The 19,013-nt window shown below is 45.9% G+C and overlaps 1 protein-coding gene across 1 annotated transcript in view; it reads right to left on the bottom strand.

The window, feature by feature from the left end:
- Nucleotides 1–18,223, bottom strand: part of LOC138763363 (ankyrin repeat domain-containing protein 31-like) — a 163,936-nt gene extending 145,713 nt beyond the window's left edge. Inside the window, exon 1 of the mRNA XM_069937406.1 lies at nt 17,196–18,223. The gene's annotated coding sequence lies outside the window, so the exon portion shown is untranslated. The remainder of the gene's footprint in view (nt 1–17,195) is intronic.
- Nucleotides 18,224–19,013: the final 790 nt, after the last annotated feature.

Here is a 19,013-nt window from a genome sequence, read left to right on the forward strand (position 1 = left end):
GGCCGACCAGTCCGGAATGATCCGACCTGGCTAGGGACACAACCCTTTAAGGCCCAGAGAGTAGACGTGGCTTAGCTCTCAGCCAATCGCTGTAAGCACAGTCTAGATACTGTAACTATATACACTATATACATTGGTGATAGATCTGTACTATCACACATGACAGCCTTTATGGGGGAGAAAGTGGGAGGAGTCACAAGCCAGCCAGTGAGAGCAGGGTCAACCAGGAAAGGTCATGACATTTACATATGGCAAATATATATAATAGTGATTTCACCATATTCACCCCTCTTTTTAAAAGAAAGTCCGGGGGGAGGGTGTGGTGTGGTTAACCACCCCTCATAAGTTCAATCTATCTGGCGGTCTTCTTTGGCATTACTATTAGTGAGTCCCCGCTCGGGTAGTCTCCACCGGTTTTGGCTGGACCATCCCAGTTGGCCTGGCTGGAGTGCTTGGCTGGGTCAGGGGGGGTGGAGGTGTGTGTGTGTGTGTCAACCATCAGCCTGGCAGGGGTTGTGAGCATTGGGAAGGTGGGCCCTGGACAGTTGGGGGAGTGTACCAGTCAGCTGGTTGGTGGGGGGGGGGGGGAGTTTAGATGCTCCCACGTGTGCCAGGTCTCAGATATTATGTCCTCGCGCCCATCTGGGAATACCAAATAAGCGTACTGTGGATTCATGTGGAGCAGCTGGACTCTCTCGACCAGAGGGTTGGACTTGTGTGTCCTCACATGCCTGCGGAATAGTACCGGCCCTGGGGATGTCAGCCAGGTAAGTAAAATGATTCCTGATGCCGATCTCCTGGAGAATGTAAACAGTCTCTCATGAGGTGTCCCATTGGTGGCCATACACAGGAGGGACTGGATTAAGTGGAGAGCTTTTGGGAGAACCTCTTGCCAGCGGGGGATGGGGAGGCCCTTGGTCTTTAAGGGCAGTAGTACTGCCTTCCAGATCATGCCATTCTCCTGTTCCACCTGGCCATTCCCTTTGTGGTTATAGCTGGTGGTCTGGCTGGAGGCGATGTCCTCGGACAGCAAATATTGATGCAGCTCGTCGCTCATGAAGGATGAACCCCTTTCTCTGTGGACATAGCAGGGGTATCCAAAAATGGTGAACAGATTGTTCAGAGCCTTTATGAAGGTAGCTACTGTCATATCCAGGCAGGGGATGGCAAAGGGGAACCGCGAATTCTCATTGATGATGTCGATGGAGTACACGTTGCGGTTCATGGAGGTTAGGGGTCCTCTGAAGTCCATGCTTAGACATTCAAAGGGGATGAGTGGCCTTGATCAGGTGTGACTGGTTGGGCTGGTAGAAGTGCAGACCCGGAAATTTCTGGTCAGTGTCCTGATGGCTTCAATGGATTAGGGGATATTACGGGCCTTGCTGAAGTGAAAAAAAAACGGGTGATCCTGGAGTGGCAGAGGTCATTGTGCAGTGCCTGCAGGTTGTTCACGGGCGCAAGTCCCTCGAGACAGAACATCTGAGGGCTCGTTGAGCTTTCTTGGCCAGTATGGTATGTCATAATTGTAGATGGAGAGTTCGATTCTTAACCTCAGAATTTTATCATTTTTGATTTTACCCCTCTGCTGATTGTTAAACATAAAGGCAACTGCCTGTTGGTCAGTCAGCAGGGTAAAATGCTTACCAGCAAAATAATGTCTCCAGTGCCATACCGCTTCAACGATAGCCTGGGCCTCTTTTTCGATGGAGGAGTGCCAGATCTCAGGGCTCTGGAGGATGCATGAAAAAAATGGTACAGACCTGGCCACCTGGTTAAGGGTGGCGGCCAGAGCAAAGTTGGATGCATCACTCTCCACCCAGAACAGGATGGATTCATCCACTGCATGCATCGCAGCCTTTGCGATGTCAGCTTTAATACGGTCGAACGCCTCACGGGCTTCTGCCGACAGGAGGAAAACGGTGGCCCCGATGAGGCTCAGGCTTTCTCCACATAGCTGGGGACCCACTAAGCTTAATAAGAGTAAAACCCCAGGCATCTTTTCAAGGCCTTGAGGCAGCAGGGGAGTGGGTGTTCTAATAGGGGGTACATGCGGTCGAGGACGAGGCTGATGACTCCATTCTCCACAATGCAACCTACTATAGCCAGGAAATGTGTGCTGAAGACACTTTCCTGTGTTATATGTCAAATTTAGGCGTTTTGCAGTGTGGAGAAATTTCTGGAGGTTCCTATCATAGACCTGCTAGTCGTGGCCTCAGATGGTGACATTGTTGAAGTATGGCAAAGAGGCCCACAGCCCGTGTTCATCCACCACCTGATCCATTTCCCTCTGAAAGACTGAAACTCCATTCATGACTCCAAAGGGGACTCTCAGGAAGTGGTAAAGCTGGCCATCCACCTTGACAGCAGTATATTGGTGGTCTTCCAGGCAAATGGGGAGCTAGTGGTAAGCAGAATTAAGGTCTATGGTGAAGAGCACCTTGTACTGTGCAATCTGGTTCACCATGTCGGTTATGCGGGACAGGGGATATGCATCCAGCCAGGTGAACCTATTGATGGTCTGGGAGTAATCAATGACCATCCAGTGTTTCTCCCCACTCTTCACCACCACTACCTGGGCTCTCCAAGGGCTCGAACTCTGTTGTATCACCCCTCAGCGAGGAGGCATCTCACTTCTGACTTAATAAATGCCCTGTCCCCGGGGCTATATTCACTGACTTTTTGTGGTGACGGGCTTACAGTCAGGGGGGAGATAGGTGAACAGAGGTGGGGGAGAGATCTGGAGCATGGAGAGACTGCATGTTGGATGCAGTGATTGGGTTTGGGGCTGATGGTCGGTCACATAGTGAGAGGAGGGTGGGTGGTTTAAAAACTGCTCATTGCAGACTGTGAGGGGATGATGGAGCCCATCGTACTCCATGGTGATGCTCTTCATGTAACATTGGAAGTTTAATCCGAGTAGGACAGATGCACAGCAGCACAGCAGTAAAGTCCCAGTATACTATGCCCTGGACAGTCAGAGTTACTGTGCAACTTCCACGAATCTCTGCCGAGAGAGATTTGGATGCCACGGAGATACAGTGGCTCAAAGGGTTCACCCCAAGGGAGTAGTGCTGTACAACGTCTGGGTGAATGAACCTTTTGGTGCTTCCACTGTTGAATAGGCAAGCGGTGGGGCGGCCATTTAACTGGGATGTCCATCATGGACCTGGAGAGTTGATGGGGGTCTGACCTGACTGAGAGTTACTCGATGCCAGCATCAATTTGTCGTCTGAGGAGTTCCGTTGGCTGCTGGCGGTCCAGTAAGATGGCGTCCAAGTTGGTGGCCCCATTGGCGTACATGTGGCCCCGTCATAGTTCATCGGAAGAGAAGGGGAAAAAGGCGGAAGTGATGTCATTGCGGGCAGCAGTCTCCTTGGCACGTGTGCATGGCCGTGTCAGGTCCCTGGAAGTGATGGCAGACATGATGTCATTGAAGATAGCTGTCCCCGCTTGCATGTGGCACTGCTGGAACTCAGGATTGGTTTGGACTTTCAGACCTTCACAAAGTGTCCTTTCTTCCCGCAGTTGGAGGAGACGGCGTCCCTGGCAGGGCAGTATTTCCTTGGGTGCTTAGCCTGCCCACAAAAGTAGCACTTCGGGTGGTTGCTGATGGCAGCAGTGGTCAGTTCAGAGTGGGAGGAGGTTTGCAATCCTGCCTCCCAAGATGGCAGACCCCGTGTTCCCCACAATTTTTATGTCATTTACTGTGTTGGCTTGAAAACTATCTGGAGGTCAATGTCAATGTGAGTTTATTGTCATATGCAACATATGTACAGATACACTGAAATGGTTGCTGGCCAAAGCCAAACAGGTATTCAAGATATACCAGCTACAAAAGTAAAAATTAAATTACCACTATATAAAGACAGAACAAAAAATAAATATCAAATGGATAGATAGTGCAGACAGATCAGTCACCATGGTATAGACCAGGGGGGTGCAAACTGCGGCTCGCGAGCCACATCTGGCTCTTTGGCATGTAATGTGCAGCTCACGGGGAGGGTAGGTATCAGCAGCGGGGAGGGTAGGTGTTGGCAGCAGGGAGGGTGGCTGTCAGCAAGTCGCCAGCTGACTGTCAACAGCTTGCCCGGTGCTAGGCACTTGAAAGCTGCTAGCCACTTTGCCTTGCTGCTTTCAGGTGCCCGGGGGAACATTTGGTGTGTAGACTTGATTAGAAAAAAATCTATTGCAAAATTGCTCCCTTTGAAACAATGCTTCTTCAATCTGGAGTGTATCGGCATTTTGCAAATGGATGATTTGCAAGACGAGGATTGGAAAATACTTTCTCCAACAAAACTGTACCAGGGATGGGCAACCTCCCACGCTGGCTGCCCCATCCCCGTAGTCCCACGCTGGCCACCCCAGCACAGATGTCCTGCTCCGGGGGGCTGTCGGGCAGCAGGGAGTTGGGTTGCCAGCCGTTTGTAATCAGCCCACCCCCTGTTAGGCACTTGAAAGCTGCTAGCCACTTTGCCTTGCTGCTTTTGCCTTTGGTTCATTGATTTTTCAGGAATTTGATGGCACCAGGGAGGAAGCTGTCCTTGTGCTGCTGAGTGCTTGTCTTTAGGTTCCTGTACCTTTTCCCCAATGGTAGCTGATTGAAGGGGGCATGGCCTGGGGGGGGGTGGGGGTCTTTGAGAATAGACACTGATTTTTTAAGACAATGCTTCATGTAGATGTCCTCAATGGAGTGAAGTCTGGTGCCAAGTTAACAACCTTCTAGAGTTTTTTCTTGTCCTGAGATTTGGTGCCTCCATATCAGACAGTGATACAACTAGCCAGAATGCTCTCCATGCTACACCTCTAGAAGTTTACAAGTCTTTGGTGAAATACCGAATGTCCTCAAACACCTCACAAAGTATAGCCACTGGTGAGCCTTTTTTGTGATTGGATCAACGTGGAGGTTCCAGAGCTGTTGACACCCAGGAATTTGACATTCTTGACCGTTTTCACTCATTGAGGACTGGGTGGTGTTCCCCTGACTTCCTTTTGAAGTCCACCATCATCGCCTTGGTTTTGAGAACATTGAGCGCGAGGTTGTTGGTATGACACCACTCAAAAGAGCTGGTCTAGCTCCATACTGTAAGCAATTTTATCCACGTCGTAGTGTGGGAGATAATAGAATATAGGAAGTAAAGCTGGTATGAATGAAATAAGGAATACTAGACTAGACTAGAGGAAGTTAAGTAAGTGCTGAGTAGGGATGAATTCCGATAAGAGTGTGAGGAAGGGTTATGCAAGTATAATAGAATAAGGGTCTTATAGTGATAGGAAAGAATTAGCAAGTTCTGCATATAGAATTAGTAAGTCCTGGGGGATGAGATGTGTGAATAAGGACAAAGGCAGTTTCATGAATAAGGACAATGACATGATGGGACCCCGACAGGATACCCCATGGTCTTTCAAGTTTACAGAAACTGCACATAGGCAGACAGAATTACCAAATGCCAAACCAATCCGAAGGCAGAAGAATGTTAGGGTGGGGAGAGTACCTCTACACTGAAATGAACTGTATAAAAGTTGTGTGTATTCCCAGGGTAAGGGGAAGTACCCAACTTTGCACTGTTGTACAATAAATGTTCTTTGTTCTCAATTTTTGTCTTGAGCAAAATCTGTGAAGGTACTTCTGATTCTCACAAATGGGGGCTCGTCTGGGATCCCACTCCCTCCACTGACAGAGTGCCCGACGATGGGGGTAGGTGCACCCTGGCTGATTCAGCTGGACTTCTGGATGACGGGTGACTGGTCAGTGGACAAAGCGAGTGATATCCGAGAAGAGGCATTGAGAACAAATGACGGGAGAACGTTAAGGAAGCGCGCTAGGAATAGCTACTGGATCCCGGTAAGAGGAATTTTATTTACCTGCTAGTATGGGAGGAGTAAGTAGCAAGGGAAACAGTCCTAAAGAAGGACGGGAAGATCAGATACCTAAACATAGTCCGTTAAGATTAATGTTATCTGATTGGGGTGCGGGGAAAACCCGTGGGAAAGAAAAACAGACCATGGTCAGGTATTGCTATCAGGAATGGGTTAAGAATCCGATAAAAGGGAGTTCGGTATATTGGCCAAAGTTCGGATCCGACGAGGACTGGATGTGTCAGGCATTGAACACCTGGCTCTACCAAAATCAAGGAGGTAATACCGAGAGCAGAGAATATGCAGCCTGTTGGCTCAGTGGATCGTTTGATCAAATGATTTTGAGCAAAAAGGAATGCAAGGACAAGAAGGATGAGGAACCTTCTGCCCCTGAAATACAAGGATGGGATGTGTTACATTCCCTTCCTCCACCTTATGTTCCCCCTGTGCCGGCTCATATCTTCCCCCTCTCACCTACGCTTTACCCTTCTTTACCTTCCCCTCCTCCTCCACAGTTAGAGAAAGAAAAAGAAAGTAGGGGTGGTATGATGACCCGCTCACAGAGTACAAGATTACCGCCTTAATTGACATGAAAGGGAAGAGACTTTGATTATGAGGGTCGTTCAGAACAATGTGAGACCCTTCGGGAGGGAAGGGCAGAACCCTTTGATTTGTCTCCCGGAGGGCAGGAAGCTAAACATCATAGTGGAGGGGATAAGCCAGAAATTAACTGGATGAGACCTTTATGAGAGGTTCCCTTGGGAGGGGATGTGGGGGGTCTCTGTTTCGTAAATGTGCCTCTGACCAGTACGGAGGTGCGCAATTTTAAAAAGCAAATTACCTCTCTGATAGAAGACCCTCAGGGATGTGCAGAACAATTAGATCAATTTTTGGGACCTAATATATATACCTGGGATGAATTAATGTCTATCGTTAAGACTCTATTTACTTTGGATGAGCGTGGAATGATTCACCAGGCAAGGATTAGAGTCTGGGATAGGGAACACCAAGGGGGACCAGAGGCGATACCTGGAGAAGCTAAATTTCTCCTGGTAAACCCAAATTGGGATAAGACTACTAATGATGGTCGCACGCGAATGGATGAGTACAGGGTTAATCTAGTAAAAGGAATGAAGGAGTCTGTTCCAAAAGGACAGAACTTTAAGAAGGTATTTGAGGTTCCCCAAGGTCCCGAGGAGACCCCCTCTGCATTTCTGAATAGATTGCGTGCGGCCATACAGCAATATGGGGGGTTGGATATAGAATCCCCAGCAGGTAAACAGTTGGTATTGACGGGCTTTGTTACTAATTCAGCCCCAGATATCAGGAAGAAATTACAAAAGACAGAGAATTGGCATGAACAGGGAATAACACAACTTTTACAGATTGCACAAAGGTGTAGTGCACACCTTTGGAAAGATTTGGAAAGAGCGGGGAATGATAACTGGGAAAGGACAAAAGTTGATCCATGAAAACTTAATTGTTCAATTCTTAGATGCTCTTATGTTACCTGAGGAGATAGCTGTAGTTCATGTACGGGGCCATCAAATTATTGACAGTCCTGAAGCACAGATGAAGCTGCCAAACAGGCTGCACTCACAGAAAAACATAGACATGCAGCTGTTACTCCCCACCCCACATGAGGTTCAAACAACTCCCATCTTTTCACGGGAAGAGGAGGTTTATATGAAAGACCAGGGAATGCGTCAAACTGCCGATGGGTTGTGGTGGACGGCAGAGGGACGCTAAGTACTGAACAAAGCCTTGGCTCATCAGATTATTGATCAGCTCCACCAGCAGACACATTGGGGAACACAGGCACTTGTTGATGCTTTTGTACAGTCCTTTAATTGCTCGGGAATATACACCATAGCCAAGCAAAGTACTCGAGGGTGCCCAATATGTCAGCAAATGAATAAGAAAGTCATATGCCAGGTAATACCTGGCGGTTGCAATATAGCTGTACGCCCGTTTCAACGAATACAGATTGACTTAATGGAATTACCTAAGATAGGGGTTTATAAATGCCTCCTGGTGATGGTGGATCATTTTACTCAATGGGTTGAGGCTTTCCTGACCCCTAATGATCGTGCTAGCACCATTATCCGGATATTACTAGAGTCTGTAATTCCGCGTTATGGCATTATTCAAACCATTGACTCAGATCGAGGTACACATTTTACCTCTCAGGTACTCCAGCGTGTGTGTAAAATCCTGGGAATAGATTGGCAGTTACATACCCCATGGCACCCCCAGAGTTCAGGCCGTATTGAACGGATGAATCAGACCCTGAAAAATCAACTCACTCTACTTCATGAGGAAACTGGCCTCTCCTGGATTAAATGCTTACCCTTAGCTTTAATTGGGACTCGCACAGCTCCTTGTAAGGACCTTGCTGTCTCACCATATGAAATGATGACCAGTACATATCTAAATATTTACGGGGACTTTCTACTTCTCTGTATGACTTACGACAGAAGGGTTTATTAGCTCAAAACCCACCCCTGGACTATCCTATTCATTCTGTTAAACCTGGTGATTGGGTATATGTAAAAGCGTGGCAAGACCATAAACTAAAACCGATATGGGAATGCCCTTATTGTGACTTCTGATTACAGACACTGCAGGGCGAACAAAAGAAAAGGGGTGGACTCACATACAACGCATTAAACAAGCTAATCCACGAACTAAAGACGTTGATAATATACCCTCCACCTGGCGTGCAGTCTCGCATCCTTCTGGTCTGAAAGTTACGCTACGCCGGGAAAGAGTGCTGTAATGTTATTTTTATTATTTGCTGTATTGTTTTTCTGCTGGTTCCTAATTTTTGGGAAACCACCCAATTGTACACAATGTCTTAAGTCCTCCAGGAATAGGGGCAGCAGAGGTGATAATTACTTTGAGGAATGGACAAGTTTACCTTTAGAATGCAGACAGGGCACAGGTATAGAGTGTATTCATAGTGGGGTACCTTATTTAGTATGGTTTAATTTAGGATCCCAACATGGACCAGGGAAACAGACCTGCCCTAGGGGAGTGGATTGGGTTTGCGTCCCGTCCTCTACAAATATTAAAGAGATGAGTGCTAAAAATATGGTACAAAGAAGATGGTGGGAAAATGATAGGCAGAACATTAGTCAGGGCTATACCTGGAGTAGGGATAAAGGGGGTGTATATGCTAATGCTCGCAGACAAGCTGCTACTCACAGGTTAGGTAACAATAAACGCCCCCCAACTTGGCATCTTGTAAATCATCCTTTGGGTCACGAATACATTCGGAAGGCTAAAGGCCATCACTATAAGTGGGATTCCAGTTGTAAATGGCTCAAGCTGCTCCAGAGTACCACAGCTGTTTGGCATTTAAACCATTTAATCAGACTCCAGGCAGTTTTGGAGATTATCACCAAATAGACAGCGACGGCCTTGGATTTATTGGCTGAAGAACAACGACAGATACGAGCTGCAGCTTATCAAAACCGCCTGGCTCTTGATTACTTGTTGGTTGCTGAGGGTGGCATTTGTGGAAGATCGATTGATGACAACGGTCACAATGGTCAGGCGGTTGAACTTTTTACTGGTGACTTATAGCAGTTGGACTCGTTATTTTAGCCATCATGATACTTCCCTGCCAAATGACTTGTGTGCAGTGTTTAATTCATTGGACCCTTCGTCAGATCACTACAACCCAAAGGATGTATGTTTCCCAACTCCGTCTGATGATGTTGAGATTGCAGTTCGTTTGCTGACTCGCTGGGAAAAAGACCAAGCTTCCAGTTGAGAATTTACTAAGCGTAGCTAAAGAAAAAGTGTGGATTGTGAGAGATAATAGAATATAGGAAGTAAAGCTAGTATGAATGAAATAAGGAATACTAGACTAGACTAGAGGAAGTTAAGTAAGTGCGTGCTGAGTAGGGATGAATTCCGATAAGAGTGTGAGGAAGGGTTACGCAAGTATAATAGAATAAGGGTCTTATAGTGATAGAAAGAATTAGCAAGTTCTGCATATAGAATTAGTAAGTCCTGGGGAATGAGATGTGTGAATAAGGACAAAGGCAGTTTCATGAATATTCAAGTTCAGAAACTGCACGTAGGCAGTTTGGGAATTAACAGAATTACCAAATGCCAAACCAATCCAGGAGGCAGAAGAATGTTAGGGGGAGGGGAGGGTACCTCTACACTGAAATGAACTGTATAAAAGTTGAGTGAGCCCCAGGGTGTATTCCCAGGGTAAGGGGAAGCACCCAATTTTGCATTGTTGTGCAATAAATGTTCTTTGTTCTCAATTTTTGTCTTGAGCGAAATCTGTGAAGGTACTTGTTTCTCACAGTAGTACCTGGTTCACGATCTCCAGGCCAATTACTAGACACTGTTGGAATATAGGGGTTAATTAATCATAGAAAATATGTAGAATATATGCTTATGTACTATTCATTTTGTATACATGAATCCAGAACTATGTAACAATTTAATATTTACCTCATGGTGAAGGGAAAGAGTAATGTAAATGAGGGGCAGCCACAGTATGTAGCAAAGTTGGCTGATTACAGTAGGTTTAGAATTGTCTGCTCCGAAAATACAAAAGAGAGAATATGTATGAAACAATTTAGTAGGAATGTTAAGGCAAAAGAAGGTGTTGATTAGCACAGGAGACGATGGCCAGACAAGAACAAAGAGAATCCTGACAGAGACTGTCAGAAACAAAGAGAATGGAACTAACTCAGTAAGAAGGCTAAGATAGAAGGAGGTGTTGAGTAGAACAGAAGAACATGGCCAAATGAAAACAAAGAAATAATTAAAAATATCTGGGGTATGAATTGATTTCTGATCAAAACAACAGGATATTCTGGCCTTGAAGATTAAGATGGGAGCTCTACACCCCAGATATCTGCAGAGCAGGAAATTACTTGTGATAAATCTTATGCAAGAAATCTAGCAAAGAAAGCCAACTTTTGTTCTGTATGATAATGAAATCTAGCAAAGGAAGAAAGCCAACTTTTGTTCTGTATGATATGGTTGAGCTATATAAACTGTAGAGACTGGACAGTAGTGGTCAGTCTTGGGGAATAGCTCACTGACCAGGTGATCTATGAACTAACGACTGAACCTGAGCTCTGTTAAGCTTTATTCTTGTGCTATGTAATAAACTGATTGTTGAACCGAATACCTTCTCCTATCACTTCATTCAACGAGCACGCTGGACTCAGACGACACATAGACTAAATTGAGGGTAGGGTAAAGCCAGAGTCCGACAATTTGGTGACCCCGACGTGATGAAGATGGAGAAGTGACGGAAGAGAAAGAGACGAAACAACGGTCAATTGTGGTGTGGTGATAACAACAAGTGGCCACTCAACGAAAGGAGGTAAGCAGACACCTGTTTAAACAAAGTTCTGTGATTGGCAATGATAAAAGTCCTAGTAGAAGCCAAGGAATAAAGCTTAAAAAACCAGGAGTTAGAGTCCCCTGGAGAAACAGCGGTTAGAGTTCCCTGAAAAACCCAGGGGTTAGAGTCCCCTGGAGAAAACGGGGGTAGAAGCCCCCTAGAGAAACAGGGGTTAGAGGCCCCTGAAAAAAAGAGGTTTGAGTCCCCTGGTATAAAAACGGGGGTTAGAATCCCCCTAGAGAAATACGGGTTAGAGTCCCCTAGTAGAGACATAGATATAAAAGTTTGAGTTCTTGGCCAAATAGATTTAGTGAACATATTGTATAATAGTTACATTTTTTAGTAGTGTGCTAAGTTTTCCTTGTTCAATATTGTATAATAGTTACTTGTTTTAGTATTGTGATAAGTTTTCCTTTTGTGTTTGTAGGAAAGTGTGAAGGTTCAAGGTAAATTGACGGGGGGCTAAATTCTATCAGGTGAGAGACTGATTGAATTACGAGGTCTGAAGGGAAAAAGATAGGAACGTAAGATGGAAGGAGAGAAATGTCAGGAGTATGGGGGATGTGGATGGATTCCTCCATCTGTAAACCAGCAGTGGGAAAAAACAAGGAGTCAATTAATGGGTGGACTACCGAAGGGAGAGGAAATAAAGGCTATGAAACGGTACGATCAGATATGGAAAGAGCTGCAGAGTCAGGGGAAGGTGCCGCTAGGATTAGGAAAAATCAGGCTTGTATTGTACTTAGGAGAAGCCGAAAGGGAAGTGAAAAAGGAGGTACAGGAACATGAGAAAGAGGGACAAGGGTCTATCTTGAATAGAAGAAAATTTAAACAACAGAAGGAAGCGAAGGAGCAGAGGAGAGCATATTTACATAATATGACATTGGCTTGCATGGCTGTGGAAACAAACCTTCAGCATGTTACTAAAAAGGCATCTCCTATCCAAAAGGAGGAAAAAGGGGAAGGAGGTGATAGGGGAGGCTAAGCCATCAGCCCCGCTATATCCAAAGTTACCAGAGACGTTGCCACCACCTTATCCGATTCCCCAGACGACAGCGATGCAGATAAGTGAGGGAATAGTGAATGTCACTGAATTAGCAGGTCACGAACTCCAGGAGGCGAAGGAGAGACTTAAGAGAGTTATGCAGGAAAGGGTGGAGGAAATGAAGGCGTTAATGAAGGAAATACAGAATGATGTATGTAAAGTAAGGGAAACTAGTACGCGACTGGAAAATAAAAATGAGAGAGAGCAAGAACAAACCCTTGAGAATGCCTTCTCGTTAGGAAGGTCAGAGGATCACTCCACCCCCACTCCTCACAATAGACAACAGGAAGAAGAGGAGGCAATGAGGGGAGGTGACCCAGTGAGTGTGAGATGGCAGCGTGAGAGAGGTCGGGACGAGGAAAGTGAGATAGCGAGTGTGAGTGTGGAGAGCGAGGATGAGGAACAGCCGGTCAATATTAGGGGAAGAATGATCACACACAAAAGACAGGGTCAGGGAAGCGCTCGCTCCCCTTCGAGATATGAGTTGCGAGGCCGGGAGGAATTACGTCTCCCAGAAAGGTACAGACAGATGCCGCTAATTTATAAGGGACCGCAAGTTGGGGAAAGGTATCAACCCTTCTCGATCACCGATATGAATTGTGTTTTGGATAAAATGCCACCTCCTACTGAGGAAGGCGGAGCGTGGATGGGAAAGTTCTGCCAACATACGATGGGACATAAGATAGCTATAGGGGATTGGAGAGCATTATTAGGGAAACAGCTTGGGCTGTGGGAGATACAGCAGGTAGAAATGGTCACAGGAACCACTAGGTGCCCTGATGCTGAACCATTTGCCAAACATGCTACAGCAGTAGGAAGTGCAATGCGGGATAAGTTTCCCGTTCACCCCGGTGTCATGCAGTCCCTGACCTTTTCCATTAAGGAGGATGAGGAGATCTCGACCTTTTTGAGTCAGTGTAAGGAGAGTTGGACGGATATGGGAATGCCACAGAACCCTTGCAGACTACACTATTTAGGTCTGCAGTAACAAGCGGGCTGCCAGGAAGGCATTAGAGAATAACCCTGATATTCCTGGTTGCTCAACTGAGCAATGGAAAAAGCATTTGGCCCATCACTTGAAGCGTTATAGGGCTAAGCAAAAGGAGGACAAACAAATTACGGAGTCTGCACAAGTGCAACTCCTTAAGCTTCAATTGGAAGAGGCTAGGAAAAAGGCAAATGAGGCAAAAAAGAATCCCTCAAAGGGTGCAAATCAGATGATTCAGCAGCCACTGCAGCCACCACAAGGGAACAATACGAATTGGTGCCCAGCTCCAAATTGGGCACCCTGTCCCACCTATGGGGGCAGGACTGGAGGTCCAATGGGGGGATTCCGAGTAAGAGGGAGAGGTCGGGGTGTTCCACGAGTGCAGCCAGCCGTATGTTTTGGATGTGGTCAACCAGGACACTGGAAGAGAGAGTGCCCCCTAGCATGGGGTCTTCAGGACACTGGGGGAAGGGGATATGGACCACCACAATATGAGCCTTGGGTCCAGCCCCAGAGATTGTCAGTGCCACCCCCGGTACATCAGGCGCCCCATGCGGCTCTAGCTCCGACGAGACAATTCCCATTGCTGATGGAGGAGGAGCAATGTTAGGTTGGCACACCCCTTCCTGCAGATTAAAGTGATGGACATGGAAGTATCATTTTTCGTAGATTTTCAACACTTACTGGTGCTGAGTTTCAATCTAAAAAGTCATCCTCTAGCGTCCAGTTGATAGGGTTCTCGGGTACACCAGAAAATCTGCCATTTTCTACACCACTAGTCACTTCTGTGGTAGGACAGACTTTTGCACATCAATATATTCTGTCGGCAATGTGCCCTACTAATCTTTTGGGCAGAGATCTGCTGGTAAGGTGTGGAGCATCGATCCTTTGCGGACCCAGCGGAATAGAGGTCACCTTTCCAAATGGGTATTCAATGAACTGTTCATTAATTACGCTTCGTTCCAGTTCCCAGATGTTACTGTCAGCCGCTGGAGGATCCACGTCTGAGGGACTATGGGCCGACATTTACTGGGGGCTGCTGTAACCAGAGGATCCACAGAAGGGAGGGCTGCTAAAGCTTTATAATCAATGGAAGCCGTGGATCCAGACGTTACACCCATATACCCCTCCCTCGGACCCCCTCCATGTTACCCTCTTTTACGATAGAGATGGGGATGAAATTTATCAGCATGCCTTTTATGAAGAGGTAGAGGGCATGCAATGGGAGATTAATTCGGACTACATAGTGGAAGGAAAGGAGGGAGTGGCCGCTACGGTAGCACTGACATCTGAGCAGCTGGAGTGGTATGTGATGGCCGGTGAGGCCATTCCTCATGTCACTCTTGCAATTGGCACTAATCACCAGGCAAAAGATTTGGGACCGATGTGTCAGAACTTGATGTCCTTGAGGGACTGGTCAGACACTCAATTACCTACAGTGCTATAGATTTGGTCAGGCGTACAGGATTTTGTACCCTTCAAATGATCAGGTCCTCCTTGAGCATAGACAGATTGAACGCTTTCATGGTAGAGAAAGGATGGATCATCCCGATTCTGCCTCTATGTTAGATTCTATCCCTGAGGACCTTTGGTCAGTGGGACCAGCAGACATGGGTTTTTGCCAGCAGGTTGATCCCATAACATTTGAACTTTCAGATTATACTCCCATTTGGCAGACACAGTATCCCCATAAACCTGAGGCTGAGGTGGGTCTGGCAGATACCATTGATGGCCTTATGTATTCGGGTGTTGGAACATTCGTGTTCGAGTTGGAATACACCCATCTTACCTGTTCCGAAACAGGACACGGGCAAATATCGGATGGCCCATGACTTAAGGCGCATTAATGGTATTGTGCGAACACCCACAGTTCCAGTACCGAACCCATATACCACCATGTCTGCTTTGACTCCAGACCGCAAGTGGTTCTCTTGTATAGATTTAGCGAATGCTTTCTTTTGTTTGCCACTCGCAGAACAGTTTAGAGATGTGTTTTCCTTTACGTATAGAGGTATAAAGTTATGTTATACTCAACTCCCGCAGGGCTTTATCTTATCCCCAGGGATTTTCAATCAGGTTTTGAAAGAACAGCTGGGGGAGCTAGTACTGCCAGGTGGGGTAGTTCTGATCCAGTACATAGATGATATCTTACTGGCAGCACCTGAGCCTGTCTCCTGTTTGGAGGCCACAAAACTCCTGCTAGTGCAGCTGTTCAAGGCAGGTTTTAAAGTCATTCGTTTAAAGTTGCAATGTTGTAGACAAGTGGTCTCCTTTTTAGGAAGAATGGTCTCAGCGAAAGGTACAGGGATATCCCCTGTGCATCGTACAGCGATACTACATCATCCAAAACCTAAGATAGTTAAGGAAATGCTTTCGTTTTTGGGTTTGACAGTTTGACAGTTTATCCCATCGTATGGTGAGTTGACACATCCACTGCGAACTTTGGTGAATGAGCAGGGGATGAGGAATCTGGGAGCTACACTTGATTGGTCTGCACAGGCAGAGATGAGTTTTATTCTACTTAAGCAAGCTCTTACAACCGCTATAGATTTGGCGATTCCAAATTATAGACACCCTTTCTTTTTGGATGATTCTGAAAAAGCACACACGATTGTTGGTGTCCTTTTTCAGAAAAAAGGGGGTGGAAGATGTGTGCTCATGTATGTGAGTATAACACTAGATCTGACTGAAGACAGACACCCACCATGCACGAGACATGCAGCGGGGGTAGCAAAAATTTTATAAAAGGTGGCACACATAGTGATGGGACATGCCATGACAGTATTAACAACACACAGTATTGTAGCATTTGTGAGCTCGACAGCGTTTACAATGACGTCACTGAGGCAGACAAGACTGGAAAAGATTCTGAATGCTCCAAATATTACATTTACCCATGAAGGCATTAATATGGCAGACAATATGGGAGAGGGAGAACCACACTGTTGTGAAAAGAGGGTTCTAAGGGATATTAAAATAAGACCTGATTTACAGGCTTCACCCTTGAGAAAACCAGATGAAACTTTATTTACAGATGGTTGTTGTTACAGACATCCCACAGATGGATTAAAAGCCGCCTATGCAGTAGTACAGAGAACCACAGAAGGATTTGAAGAAATTATTACAGGGACAATGAGAGGAAAGGAGTCAGCACAACTGGCCGAACTACAGGGAATGATAGCAGCATTAGAATGGGCAGAAGGAAAGGAGGTAAATATATATACAGATTCGGCATATGTGGTAGGGACAATACAGGTTGAGCTGAGTCAATGGATTAGAAATAGGTTTTTAACAGCAGCAAGGACCCCAATTAAACACGAGAAGGATGTTAGGAAATTGGCTGAGACCCTCTTGAAACCAAGGGCATTAGCAGTTATTAAATGTAAGGGCCATGATAAAACAGATACGATGGTAGCTCGGGGAAATGAGGATGCGGACACAGCTGCAAAAAGGGCAGCAGGGTACGGCCCTCAGTTTATTATGATGCAGGCAGATAGAACGGCACATGACTTATTGCCACTTTGTGAGGTAGGGGTAATAATTCAGGAACAAGCGAAGGCATCAGCCCAGGAAATGATGATATGGAAAGAAAGGGGGGCAACCGAAGATCAAGGACTGTGGAGATCAATGGACGGTAGGCCAGTATTACCATCTGGACTCATGAAACCCCTCCTGGAGGAGGCGCATGGGTTAACCCACTGTGGGAAGAAACAAGGTATTTAATAAGGTATTTGGTACATTGGTGGAACCCCTTCCTGCCGGCGATGGTGGAGAATCATATCAGAGAGTGTAAGGTATGTATGACATATAATGTCAAGGCGACTGTGAAACCTCACGAAGGACAGTTTCCGTTGCCTAAGTTACCAGGGCAGGAAATTGTAATTGTAACTGACATGATAGAGAGGGCAAGGGGATATCGATACCTCTTAGTAGCAGTTGATGTGGTCACAGGTTGGCCTGAGGCAATCCCTGCCAAAAGAGAAGATGCAAAGATGGTCATTAAGTTCCTAATCAACCAGTACATTCCTATACATGGGTTTCCTAGGAAGATTAGGTCAGATAATGGAAGTCATTTTAAGAATGAAGATTTACAGGAGGTAGAAGCGATGTTGGGGTTAAAACATGCCTTTGGAACGGTGTATCATCCAAAATCCCAAGGAAAAGTGGAGAGAATGAACCAAACAATAAAAGATAAGATCGGGAAAGTGCAGGCACGGACCAAATTAAATTGGATGGATGCGCTGCCGCTGGTATTGATGTCAATAAGGAGTTCGGTAAGTTATGTGACAGGATTTACTCCGTATGAACTGCAAACGGGGCACCAGTTTCCGGGACCTGGAGCCGGGATTCAGACCACGAAGGAAGAGGTAAGCCCAATGCGATGTAAGCTTTATTATGATAAACTAACGGCTCTGGTATCAGCTTTTTCACAACAGGTTACAAGTACCGAAAGAAAAGGTGAAACCCTGATACCATCCGTTGCTGAGTGGGTTCTGCTGAAGGTGGTCAGAGCCCAGGTGGACAGGACCCTACAGAGTGGTGGAAAGAATGTCCCACGCGGTTCGACTACTGGGAAAAGGAGAGACGTGGTATCATTGGAGTCAGTGTGCAGCAACAGATCAACCTACACGGACACTGGAACAGATTCAAATGGAGATGACTGGGACTCTGTGAAGAAACTACGGACGAAGAGTTTTTTAACGGGTCCCTTTAAAGAGACTATTGGATTACAGTGACTGTATATCAGTATTTGAAGTGATATCTCTATATTGAAGTCAACAGAATTTAGGGGGCTGTGATAAACACTATGTGGGGACTATGGGTGATGTTGTTCCTAGCCCTTGAAGGGTCTGGAGAAGGAAACAATTGTACAAAGTGTTTGCGGTCAGCATGGGGGGCCCATAACGAACCGGAACAGTACTTTGCGGATTGGACTGACTTTTCTGAACACTGTGTTGGGGCCCCCACTGGAATGAAGTGTGTTCATAAGGGCCAAGTTTATGAGGTTAAGTTTAATAAGGGGCCGGAGATGCCAGTCCTTGCAAAAACTCCTGAGGTCTTGGTCCCATAAGTGGTTGGTCTCATTTTAATGAGACCAAAAGGGGGACTGTTGGAATATAGGGGTTAATTAATCATAGAAAATATGTAGAATATATGCTTATGTACTATTCAGTTTGTATACATGAATCCAGTACTATGTAACAATTTAATATTTACCTCATGGTGAAGGGAAAGAGTAATGTAAGTAAGGGGCAGCCACAGTATGTAGCAAAGTTGGCTGATTACAGTATGTTTAGAAGTCTGCTCCGAAAATACAAAAGAGAGAATATGTATGAAACAATTTAGTAGGAATGTTAAGGAGGTGTTGGTTAGCACAGGAGAAGATGGCCAGACAAGAACAAAGAGAATCCTGACAGAGACTGTCAGAAACAAAGAGAATGGAAACTAACTCAGTAAGAAGGCTAAGACAGAAGGAGGTGTTGAGTAGAACAGAAGAATATAGCCAGATGAGAACAAATAAATAATTAGAAATATCTGGGGCATGAATTGATTTCTGACCAAAACAAACGGGATATTCTGGCCTTGAGCATTAAGATGGGAGCTCTACACCCCAGATAAGTGCAGAGCAGGAAATTACTTGTGATAAATCTTATGCAAGAAATCTAGCAAAGAAAGCCAACTTTTGTTCTGTATGATAATGAAATCTAGCAAAGGAAGAAAGCCAACTTTTGTTCTGTATG

Source organism: Narcine bancroftii, chromosome 1 (assembly GCF_036971445.1).
Source record: "Narcine bancroftii isolate sNarBan1 chromosome 1, sNarBan1.hap1, whole genome shotgun sequence".
NCBI lineage: Eukaryota > Metazoa > Chordata > Chondrichthyes > Torpediniformes > Narcinidae > Narcine > Narcine bancroftii.